The following is a 12,909-nucleotide window of genomic DNA, read 5'->3' on the forward strand; positions in this document are numbered from 1 at the left end:
ATATCGGCCCTATGGCCTATACAAGCCTAGCCATAACAATTCCCTGGATATTTCTTCCCACAATATTTATTTCTCTGGACCCCTGTCTAGCAGAGTGACTTGACATGATCCCCGGGGTGAATTTCCCATCTCCCACCCAATCATCAAGGTTCCTTTTGAAGAGGGCCAAGAAGGCACTCTTCTTGACATGTATGGGCAGTCTATTCCAGAGTATGGGGAGTCTCTGGGTCAGGAACCTATCCCTCCAGCATGTTTTGTTCATTGTGATGACGAGGTTTAGATCCCTGGATCGTGTGGCTCTGAGGGATTGGGATTTCTTTAAGTGGAGCATGTTCAATAGATCAGGGTTTGACATGGCCTTGTATGTTAAGCAGAGATTGCCTCTGAGTAAACGATATGCCACTGAGTATAGCTGGAATTTTTTTAGACAGTCAGCATATGGCATCTGCTTTAGGCCCATGATTCTTTTAGTGAGGTATTTCTGTGGCCTTTCCAGCTGTTGCAGATGTCTTGTGAGGTACATACCAAACAGGGTATTATACTCTACAATGGGTCTAATGAGGGATGAGTACAGTGGGACGATGACCTCCTTTTTTCTGGATGAAAAGCCCTTGGTGATGAGGTGTGCCACATACAAGGATTTCCTGACTGTTGTGGCGAAAGTGAGGCCCCTGTCCAACTGTGTCCTTAAGTCTCTCATCACACTTTCGATGTTTAGTGTATTGCCACCTAATGTGGTAATTCATTGGTACATGTTTTCCAAAGGGGATAAATATACATATCTTGACATTAAGCTTGAGCCCATGGCTCTGGCACCAGGCATGTGCCCCACTATTGAGTCACCTATGATTAGTGTATTGGGCAAGGTGTTTAGCCTTAGGGGCTTAGGTTGAGAGGCACACTGTGGAGGTGAGCTATGTGTCCTGTGGTCTGTGTTGTGTTGTGGTGGCTGAGTGTGTTTCTGTCTTGGAGGTCTCTAGTGGCGTGAGAGTCTAGGGACATGGTTGGGGACCTATAGAAGGCTGTGATCTGGATTGCAGTCTTACACAATGTTATTTGTACCTGAAGCATCTCAGATGCATTATGTTGGGCTACTAGTCTGGAGGTGTGCATATCCTTTATGAATATGAAGACACCACCGCCTTTGGAGCATTTAAAGGCTTGCACTCTAATTCATTAAAACTGATGTTTTAATTATTGATTTATTGACAATACTATTTAAATGTTTTTTTTTTAGTTTATGTATGGTCTGATGAAGTAGAGTGTCTGTACAAACGTGCTTGCCATATAATAAATAGATGCTTTTTATCCATGCTCTGCTGCCTTATTTCTTTTATACTGAGTGCAGGGAATGTGCTAACTTTAATTCTTTCCGTTTTAATGGCCATGGTCAGTATTTGTCGTGTTTACTATTGCAGTCATTATTTCAGGGAGCTCTGTCACCGGCTGAAAGCCAACAGTGAGCACTGTTCTCCATGACTGGGATGACCTAACATTCTACACTGGGTGTCTCTGTACCCAGTAAAAAAGATGGTGCATGTCTATCTTTAGTTTTTTTTTTTTTTTTTGCCATGTTTGTGGAATGCATGCATGCAAAAGCATTTACAGTAAGTCCATCAGGTCAAGTTACTGTTCAATGAGCAGGTAAGTTCCTGTTTGGGATCTTTTGTTTTATACACATATATACAGATTCACTCACACAAATATATGTACTGATCTATAACATTTTGTGACTATGTTTAAGCCAGAGGTCCTGTGTGCAACATGTAAAGCCATTCAGGCTTTCCTGAACAGAGAGACTTGTAGCCTGTCTTCCAAAAGTCTGTGATATTATCAGATGACAGCCATCAGGATGTCCTTGACAAAAAATCAGCAGAAAGAAAAAGATTATGGTGACCACAGTGATTTCAGGAGAGGTCTCCATATCCAAGGATGTTAATACAGCAGAGGCTCTCATTCAGCCCTGGACTTAACATATGGCTAGTGCAGCCTATGCTTTCTGTCGAGGAAGACATCAAGTTTAAACAATTCCTAAGCCTTAACCCAGAGGCAAAAACCCAAAAGTTTCTAGGGTCTCTTACCATCACCTGAAGACCAAGGCCACATTTTGAAGCCTAGATCCCATATTATGGGTTCCCAGCCACAAACCCACCCCTGCCTTCACAGGCTTGGGGTAAACTGACACAGGGCTTCTTCCACTTCAGAATTTACAGTCTGACACACAAGTCTTCTGTGTCAGGAGGTTAGGTCCTGCAGGGGTCAAAGAAGGAAACTACACCAGTGAGCGAGTCTAACACCTTCAATTCAGAAAATGAGGGGGAGGAGCTAGGCTGCAGATCCCAGATGTCCTCTCCCTAGTGTTAAACATGCAGTGTGCTCATCCTGGCTTCTGATCTTCCCCTAATGATCTGGCCATTGGATATGCTCTGTCTTGATTGAGAGTGCATTTTCAATGGTAATGCTATTAAACCTGTATCCCCTTAAGAGAGCCATAATATTTGTGGGATTTTGACCCTCAAATCCAATGGGTGTTCATGTAATCCAGGTGTCCTTCCTGCATGATTTGATGCAAACAGTCTAGAGACATGTTCCAATCCCATGTCCTAAGAGGCCTGACCATTTCTATAGAGTGCAAATGCCTTATAAATTTATTTTATAAGAATGATACAGATATGCTGCCCTTGTGATCTGCTGTTGGTGCCAGACTGTCTGCAACCCATGTCACGTTCCATAATGATCAAGAGAGTAGGTTAGATGTTATAGTACACCTGTTACAGCAACCCTGATTTTTTAGGGCCTTTAGCTGCCAGAACCACATCCTTCAGTACAAGGAATTATGTTATCAAGCAGTTGAGGGACTGCAGGATAAGAACAAGATGGCTGCCTTACTCCAGCAAGCTCAGAACTTCTTGCATTTGGGAAAAACATGCTGACAGATATGGGTAGAATGATGTTGATGTTACTGCTGATCAGTCTTTGGAAGCCACTTTTGACTGAGGATACTGCTTATTTTCAAATATGTCAAAAGTGTAGCTCCTAAGTGTCTTTAGACCCCAGGTCCGCAGTGTGTTTCAGAAGTTGGGAGGATAGATGGAAGACAATGGACTCCATCTAGCATATGCTTCATCCTCCCTTTCCTGAAGAGTACAGGATCTTTCCTTCTAAGTAAGGTCCTTTCTGCTGTGGGCAGTTAAAAGGGAAATGACCCAAAGGTAGAAAGGTCTACTAGAAAAAGTGGCAGCAAGATGATAGAGGCAGGGGGGTCCCACTGACCTTCAAGCCTCGGGGAGTAGTAGCTGGAAAGTACAGTTGTGTACCTACCATAAATGTAGATGTTAGTGTATTCACTGTTGCAGTCATTACACTTGGGTTATCCTGCTGGCAGGCTACCCACAGTCGGCCAGAGTTCCAAAGTCTAGGTCCGGTGTCTGTTGCTGTCACCTCTTCCCTGACGTTAGTGCACCAGGGGTATAAAAGATGTAACCAACGCCATTTTCTTCAGTTTTTCTTGCCCCAGATGTCAGGTGCCCCCAGATAGGAAGGCTGAAAAAATTAAAAAATATGCCAAAAAGCATGCATGTACTAATATAAACATTTCCTTCATCTACAAGCAAATGCACCACATAGGTTGTATAGAGTTGAGAAGTACATAAAAGTCCCAGCAATGAAAAGGGGGATGGTGGGTGGGTAACCTGGACTGCAACAGTGAATACACTCTAACATCTACATTTATGGTATGTGCACAACTGTACTATGTTAATCGTGTTTCACTGTTGCATTCATTACACTTGGGTTGAATCTCAAAGCTGAGGTTGGGTGGCTGGGCCTAAATAGGATTAGGAGAGGCTACCAGGCCCTGCAGAACTGCAGTGGCAAAGCCTGCTCTGGATTTAGAGTAGAGAGGTAAGTGGTAGTACTTGGTGAAAGTGTGCACTGAACTCCAGGTTGCATCTTCTAAAATGTCTTTGGTTGGTACTCCTCTGAGAGTGGCTGCTGCTCTGGTAGAATGTGGCGTAATGCCCTTAGGCACTGATTTGCCATGTTGTGCATAACAGAAGTGAATGCAGTGTCCTATCCATTTTGAAATTGTCTGCTTTGAGAGAGGCTTTCCTTGTGATCCTGCAGCATAGGCTACAAACAGTTTTTCTGAAAGCTTTTGTTTTGTCAAAGTAGAATCGTAGCGGTCTGTGTATGTCCAAAGCGTGCAGAAGTCTCTCCCCTTTATTCTGGGGATTTGGATAGAAAGTTGGTAAATGAATGGTTTGGTTAAGAGCCACATTGGAAACCACCTTTGGCATGAATGTTGGGTTTGTCCTAAGAGAGACCCTGTCCTGGTGAAAAATGATGAAAGGTTCCACTGCCATTAATGCCTGTAACTCTGAGACTCTTCTTGCTGACGTTATTGCTAGGAGCAGAGCAGTTTTCCATGATAAGAATTTTATATCAGCTGTGCTGGCTGGTTCAAAAGGAGGCAGTGTGAGCTTTTCTAAAACAAAGTTGAGATCCCAAGTAGGTATTGGTGCTCTCCTTGTGGGTCTTATGTTTTTTGCCCCTCTGAGGTACTGCCTTAGTAGTGGATGTGAAAAAATAGGAGGTTCCTTATTGTAATGAGCTGAAATGGTAGAGGCATGGATCTTAATAGATGAGAAGGATAGGCCTTTGTCTAGCCTCTCAGTTAGGTATTGTAAAATCTGAGGAATATTTGGTACAAGTGGTTCGAGTCCTTGTGCCTGGTTCCAAGCACAGAATCTCTTCCATTTTTCTGCATAAGATTTCCTAGTACTGGGCCTCCTGGCTTCTAAAATGACATCCATAACAGCTTTAGAGAGAGGTGCGGTCTGAGTGGCTACATTATCTGCCATGCTGCCAGATTTAAGGTTCTGAGTTGACTGTGCAGAATCAGATTGTTTTGTTGAGTCAGAAGATGAGGAATATGAGGTAAAGGCCAGGATGGGCCTTGAGACAAGTTCTTTAGGATTGGGTACCAGTGCTGGTGTGGCCAGTCTGGGGCAATCAGGATCATTTTTGGCCTCTCTTGTCTGACTTTTAGGAGCAGCTTGGAAACAAGAGGCAGTGAAGGGAAGGCATAAACTGTTGGGGTTTTCCAGCTGAATGATAGAGCATCCACTTTCCATGCTTGTGCGTGATTAAGTTCTTGTGCAGAATTTCTGTAGTTGGCAGTTGAGGGGTGGCAAAAAGATCTATGTCTGGGTGTCCCCATTTCCTTATGCTGAACACCTGTGGATTTAGTTTCCATTCGTGAGGATCCATGAGATTTCTGCTTAGTTCGTCTGTCAGTGTATTTTTTGTTTCTGGCAGGAATTGTGCCTGCAGATGTACTTGATAGGTCAGTGCTGTGTTCCACAAAGTCATGGCTTGCCTGCAGAGGGGGTAGGAATGCGTGCCCCCTTGCTTGTTTATGTACCACATAACTGTGGTATTGTCCGTCTTTATTAATAGTTGTCCTGGATGTAGTAGGTCCTTGAAAGCTGTCAGGGCATTCTGCACAGCTAGCATCTCTTTTTGATTGATGTGAAGATGCATTTGTTCCTTGGGCCACGTGCCCTGAATACATTTTCCTGCCATATGTGACCTCCAGGCATAATCCGATGCATCCGTTGTTATTGTCTGCCTGGCTGTGGGTAAGGTGAAAGGCTGTCCCTTGTTGTGGTGACAGGCCTGGGACCACCATCGAAGCTCCTGTTATAGGCAGGGAATTAAAGTTATTATTGTTTCCAGGCTGTGGCAATGTTGAGTCCAAACACTTTTTAGATACCATTGTAGTTTCCTCATATATGCAGTCTTGCATATGGAATTAGTAGAATGCAGGATGCCATGAAGCCCAGGGCCTGCAGAATTTTTCTTGCAGGGAGCTGGGTCTCTGTTGCCATCATTTGAAAGTAATGAGTCAGTTGCCTTTGCTTGTCTGGCATGAGTTAAGCCATCTGGGCAGTTGTATTTAAGTTTGCACCCAGGAATATTATCTCTTGAGAGGGCACTAGTTTTGATTTCTTTTCGTTTACTGTGTACCCTAGGCAAATTAGTATTCTTTTTACAAACGCCAGATGCTTTAGAAGAATGTCCTTGCTGTCTGCTTGAATAAGGCAGTCTTCCAAGTAGGGATATATTTGAATTCCTCTTTGTCTGCAAAATGCAATTACTGGTGCCAGGCATTTTGTGAAGACCCTGGGCACAGTAGATAAGCCAAAGGGCAGTGCAGAGAATTGGTAATGCATTGAGCCAGCTATGAATCTGGGCACAGTAGATAAGCCAAAGGGCAGTGCAGAGAATTGGTAATGCATTGAGCCAGCTATGAATCAGACGTATCTTCTGAAAGAATGTCTGATTGGGACATGCAGGTATGCCTCCTTGAGGTCCAAAGTAACTAGCCAAGCCTTCTTGCCCAGCATGGGTAGAAGTTGCTGCAGTGTTAACATTTTGAATTTTGGAGCATCCAGGAAAGTATTTAGGATTGACAAGTCCAGTATTGGTCTCCAGGCTTTGTCCTTTCTGGGTACTAGGAAAAGTCTTGAGTAAAATCCTTGTCCTTGTTCTTGCTGTGGTACTCTTTGAATAGCTCCCATGTCCATGAGAGCAGCAATTTGTTTTTGTGCCAGGTCCGGCATACCTTTTGATTTTGGAAGGGTGTGAAAGTGGAACCTGTAACCCTAAGAAACAATATTCAATACCCATTTGTCCTGGGTGATCGTGCCAATTTTGTGAGAAAAGTGCTAGCTTTCCCCCTAGAGGTGCTGCCAAAAGGCAAGTGCTCAGCATTTGTAGAGGGAAGTCATTGGGACTGTTTCCTATAAAGTTGTGACTTGTCTTCTCCTTTTGGGGGCTGAAGCACCCCATTGTTTAGATATGTAAGAGCCTTGGGGCTGAGATCTGACTCTTGGGAGTCTGTATATGCCTCTTTGTGGCCTGTGTGACACTGGAAAGGACCAATTTTTTGAGGGCCAGTTTCTGCTAAACCTAGGTGGTTGAACCTGTAAGAAATCCTTTACTGTCTGCATTGATTTTGCTTTATCCTCCATTTTCTTTAACACCTCTTCTGCCTTAACACCAAACATAGTATCATGCTGTAGTGGAGCATCTACAATAATTTTAATTTAACATGTTCAGGTAAACTTTGTTCTTTCAACCAAGCATGCCTTCGAATGACAGAGCCTGTAACTGCAGCTCTACAAGAAGCCTCTAATGAATCAAAACCACATTGCAGAGTATGCTTTCCCACTTGTTCAGCTGCATGCAATAAATCCTGCATTTCCTTACTGTCAGGACTTTCGGTGTTTGTAAGCATTTTCTGTTTTAACAAATACATGAGGTACTGCTGGTATTTAAGTATGTGAAACTGGCAATTTAAAGCCCTTACAGCTAAAGTAGCAGCAGTGTAAACTTTTTTTCCCCCATCCATCCAGAGCTCTGAAATCCCTATCAGAGGGGACAGGGTTTTTAGCAGTGGAAGCCTTAACCCCTTTGGGACTCTGAGAAATTGATTATGGGTCCGCAGCAGGGTTTTTGCAAAGAAATCAGGGACCCTGTAGTACCTGTCTGGCTTGACTGGTGCAGGGGGTAAAGAATCAGGAGACAGACTGGATTCAGAGAAAACATAATCAATAATATCAAGTAGAGGGGGAACAGCCAGGGGCCTGTGCTGAGGCAATAAAAGGAAGTCTCTGAGCCTTTTTCTTGGATTCTGAGTAATCCTGGCTCTCCCAATGGAAATGCTCCCTCATGGTGTGCAGGGTTTCCCCAAAAGAATAATCCTCAGGTGGAGAGGCTGAAGGTATAGATTCTTCTGCATCTGAGTCCTCATAGGGAGGGAGAGAGTATCCCTGATCTGAAGAGGAATCAGAGGAAATAGAAACCTGGTCAGAGGAATCAGTCAGTGTCTTGCCTAGGCCTTTTATCAGGAGGGGGATGGGAACCCCTGATCAAAGTAATTAGGTCTTCAGCCATTTTAAGCATCTGTTTCTTTGACATGGTTGACTGTTCAGGAGAATGCTGTACTTGTTTCCTTGTCTTTAATGGTGTTTTTGACTTTGCCTTGGCTGCTGCAGTGGACTTTATAGTAAGCTGTGAAGGTCTGAAAACACCCTCAGAAGCCGATGCCTGCTCAGTGGCTCCGGACCCACCTGAGGGAATAGTTTCCGCAGGACCAACAACTTGAGTTTCCACAGGCCTAGGTGTCTCCACGGGGGTATCGGATATGGCCTGTGGCTCTGAGGTAGCGGGTGTCAGGGGCTGTGAAAGCGCCTCACTGAGAACTGGCGACTGGCTTAGAAGAGGCTTTGTCATCAGTTTTGGACCTTGGATTCCTGTCCTTTTCTTTGTCTTTGTGTTTTTTATGAATTCCGGTCATCGGTTGTTCCGACGGCATTATGTAGTTAAACTTTCAGCCAAAGTAATGTAAAGCAAAATCAAACCGACGTTTAATAGTGTGTTTGTTGAATCTATCACAAAACCGACAACTAGTAACATCGTGGTCACGGCCTAGGCAAGGAATACAGTAAGAGTGAAAGTCCTTATGAGGTATTTGCTTCCCACAAGACATACAATTATTAACTTTTACTGACATTGGTCTGGAGCAAGAAAAAGTTTCCCCAATGGGGTACTTAGCTTTATTGAAGACTTAGGTTCTGAAACTCGATTTTGAAAATCTCAGGAGTCGGCCCTTGTGAACTGCTTTTGCTTCGGGCACTGCTCTGCAAGAAAGACTGAAGAAAATGGTGTCAGTTGCATCTTTTATACCCCTGGCGCACTGACATCAGGGAAGAGGTGACAGCAACCAACGCCGGACCTAGACTTTTGAACTCTGGCCGACTGTGGGTAGCCTGCCAGCAGGATAACCCAAGTGTAATGACTGCAACAGTGAAACATGATGAACATCTACCACATACACATGAAAAAATCCCACCCCCAGTTCGTACCCCTTACCTTACCATCCGACAGGGAGATTGGCAATATGCTTCCAACAATAGGAAAACATTATTTTGGATGTCTGGGTCCTATTATCTTCTGGAGCCACAGACTACAACTTTTCAAAACCTTGGCAGAAAAAAAAAAAATCTACAGATGCCAAAGGACCAGGAGCAACTGGTCATGGCTATTAAAGCAATGTTAGACCATGGAACCTTATTAACAATAACCCAAGATAAGAAGGCACTATTTATTTCTGGTCATGACAAGAAGTTTAGTGAAGACTCATTCTGGTCTTAAGAAGACTAAATTAATTCCAAAGAGTACCCAATTCAAAATGGTGGTACTTCAGACATCCCTTCCTATGCTAATCTCCAGGACATTATGGTTATCTTGGATCTCAAAGACGCCTATTTATGCGTTCCAATTAACAGAGGTCACACACAGTACTTTGGGTTTGTGCCAGGTGCATTATATTCCAATTTCTCAGTTTACCTCCTTGCTATTTGTTTTAATGATTGTGCTTAAGTGTTTGGAATACTGCAGAACCAAGGGCATCCACATTTACCCTTACCAGGATGGCCTAAATGTATAGGAGAGATAGTGGGCAGTGGAATACACCTTACAGTACCTATCCAACCCAGGATTTACTTTTATCCTTCAAAAATCAAATTTGTCTCCTGGCTAGAGATTTGTCTTCTGGGTTCACTGCTGGGCATGTGAATCTGCAAAGTCTTCCTGTTAACAAAATAAGTGGAAACCATAACAGGCTTCTTTCTTTCCATGGCAGCAAGTAAAGGATTGACTGCTAGACAGCTTGTCAGCATCCTAGGTACTGTGGCTTTGTCCATTCTGATTGTTTTGTGAACAGATGTCATATGAGGAAGATTAAGTGAGACCAAGTCCAGCCCCTTAAGACAATTATTCCAGCATTGTCTTATATTAAGCACAATTGTTGAAGTAGTGCTTCAGGTATCTGGGGGAGTGGCTGAGAAGAACAGAAGTCTGAAAGAGGAGGTCAGAGCTAGAATCCATGGGGCTGCTGACAGGCAAATTGTGTTAAGGGTAGTTGTGACAGAAAAATGACAAAAAAGCTGAAAAGTAAGGTGCACAACTAGTATGTCTGTATGTTACAGAAACCTGGACACGGAAGGCAGAGTGGATGGGGGAACTAGAGGTGATTGAGATGAAGTGCCTGGGGTGGTGGTATGATCCACACAGTGAGACGACAGAAGAAATAAGTGCAGTGCAGAAGCATGTCTAGCTCCGGGTGCAAAGAAAGTAAAAAAGAACAGATTCTGGTGGTTCGGGCACACATGTAGGAAAGTAGGTGATATGGTGAAGGTGATTTGGGAGAGACGAGGCGGCGGCAACAGGAAGTGAGGATGTCCAGCAGAGATGAATGGTTTGCATAAGAGAAGACCTGCATCAGTCAAATTTGATGGTAGAAGAAGAATGAGAGTAGCAATGAAAGAGATGAGGCAATCGTTATGACAGCCTGACCCCATATAGAAGAAAATAGAGAAAAAAGGGTTGATGATGTGTTGGGGGGAAATGGATACAGAATGACAGTAGTATGCCCTTTCAGAATATTATGTCCAATCAGACCTTAACCAGTGATGTCGCAGCTCAGACCAGGAGGGTTCCTTCCCAAAGCCTAAATGTTCCAACTGAAATGCACTGAGTAACAATCTGCATGTAAACATAAAAGAAATGCTAGTAGTCTGGTATGACCTGCAGGATTTCAGAGGTCTGTAAACCAGGTACTTTACTGTTGTATTCTCTGTAATTACTTTTAAGGTGGTACACGAGCAAACGGGTGTGAATGCAGTCTTACCAGTTGCGTGAGCTAAGCATGCAAGTCTGGGAGCTGGCTTTTAAGCACAGACTAATCTTTTTTGCAATGCACATACCATCACAGGCCATTTCAACTGCAGATCAGCTAAGTAGAACTACAGACCCTGATGAGGGAGGGAATGCTTATCAAAATATTTCTTGCTGTAGTGAACAGATGTGGTGTAGCTGACACATCCACTATCTGTTTGTAGAAGCAAAGATGTAACGAATTCTACTGTAGAGTAGCTCACATAAAAGCTTTAGTAGATACCTATTCCATGATTTGGAGACATCTCTATCAGGGTACATTTCTTCCCTACCCCTTGTTCTTTTAGATATAGAAGAGAAGGAAGAGTGCCTGAAAATGATTTTGAAGGCATCTTTGTGGCTAAGGCAACTGGTTTTCAAACCTTTTGCAGTTGGCACGTGAGAAACTTCTCATTCTGCTGCAGCTTTTAGACATCTTGATGCAGTGCAACCAATTAATTATGTACCCCAGCCTGCCCGCCTTGACCATAGCAACTTGGAAGATATCAGCTCAGAAATGCTGTCTAAAGGTTGGATGGCAGCCTGCATTAGTGTTCTCTGAACAAGTAACTGCAACAGTGACCACATTCAAGTATCTACAGTTATGGTAAGTTGACTACATAACTGCTTTTTCTGTTCATAGTATAGGATAATGTCTCCTGGCCATGCCATTTTAAGTGTCCTTGCAGAACATTAATATCTTTTATCTGTAGTGATTATTTACAGTGGTGGAGCCTGTTTGTCCTGTCATGGGATACCATGTAGCTGTCTGTCTCAGCAGGATCATTTGAAGGAAAAGTTAACACCAATTTCTAAAAAAAACAGCGGGGAAATTCAGTTGGCATAAAGGTAAAAGTGTTGCTATCTACTGTATTAGCTAATGCCACAAGGCTACTGGAGGCCCATAGCATACTCTAGGTATACCACAACTATCTCAACTGGCTGCAAAAGAATATTGGTAACCAGAGGAATGCACAAAGATGAAATAACCTTCATTTTGGACTGAAGTGTCTGGGAAGGGTGACTTGCCAATGTACTTGCAGGAACTCCTCCCCAGAGTCTTGAACTCATCCCATATCATAGTGATTGAATGTGTACATCAAACATTGGAACTCATTCCACATAGCAGGCAGTCACACAGACAAGTTGACTTTAAATTATATATGCAAGTTGACATTGCTAATCTTTGCAAGAAGAGGAGGCAAATGTTTTTCCTAGGTAATGCAGAAGTTCACCTGTTTCAGGATTATTCCTTAGAGGTCATAGTAAATGTATGAGCTTTTGACAGCTCTCCAGCTTTTGGATGCTCAGCCAAGCTCCTAATTAGATGGCAGTTCAGCAAGTTAATATTTGACAATCAATGGACTGATTTTCTGTTCCTGTAAACTTTAAACACAAGTGCCTAATCTTATTATTAAAGACTCCTCCTTATTAAATTACTGATCCTTGGTGCCAGAACAAGCTCCTTGCATCTACCAGTCCTGAAATATTTGCTCTAGTCCTCCCACTTCAAAGGCTTCAAGGAGTCCACAAGACACTGACACCACCAACAGCAGAATTTTGTCTCATTGAAACTACTGTCCTTTTTCAGCTACATAGAAAATCTGTGAAATTGCAGTTTGCAGTGCCAACTGATAACATGTCCTGTAGAGATGTACAGACAAGAGTATAAGACCACCCAGCAAGCTAAATTTTGGACAGACAGTGAAGGCAGTGCACCACATTTTCTCAGGAGTGGTCACAGAGAAATGCTTGTCAAGTAGTAATAAACAGAGGCAATCAAAAAACATTGCATCAGAACCTGAATTAGCCTGTTTGCACCTGACTTTCTGAAAATTGTGATGTGAAGTTGTTCTATTTCGCCGTTCATTCTTTGCTGATGGGTTTGAAGCTGATCCCTCACTCCGAGTCAGCCAATTGCAAAGCTCAAGGTCTTCAAATAGCTTGAGGCCAAGTCCCTATCCCATGATGCACCTGGAGTTACCCCAGATCTAGTTTGTTGCTGCAATAGATCAGAGGTTCTGCTTTAGTTCAGGCCAGTAAAACTGGTTTTCTACTTATTACTTACTGACATTTACATATTTAGATAGTTTAAATAGCTTAGATAGTTTCTTAAAGCTCTTA

The sequence above is a fragment of the Protopterus annectens genome, chromosome 6.part0, assembly GCF_019279795.1.
Source record: "Protopterus annectens isolate FY-2018-M chromosome 6.part0, PAN1.0, whole genome shotgun sequence".
NCBI lineage: Eukaryota > Metazoa > Chordata > Ceratodontiformes > Protopteridae > Protopterus > Protopterus annectens.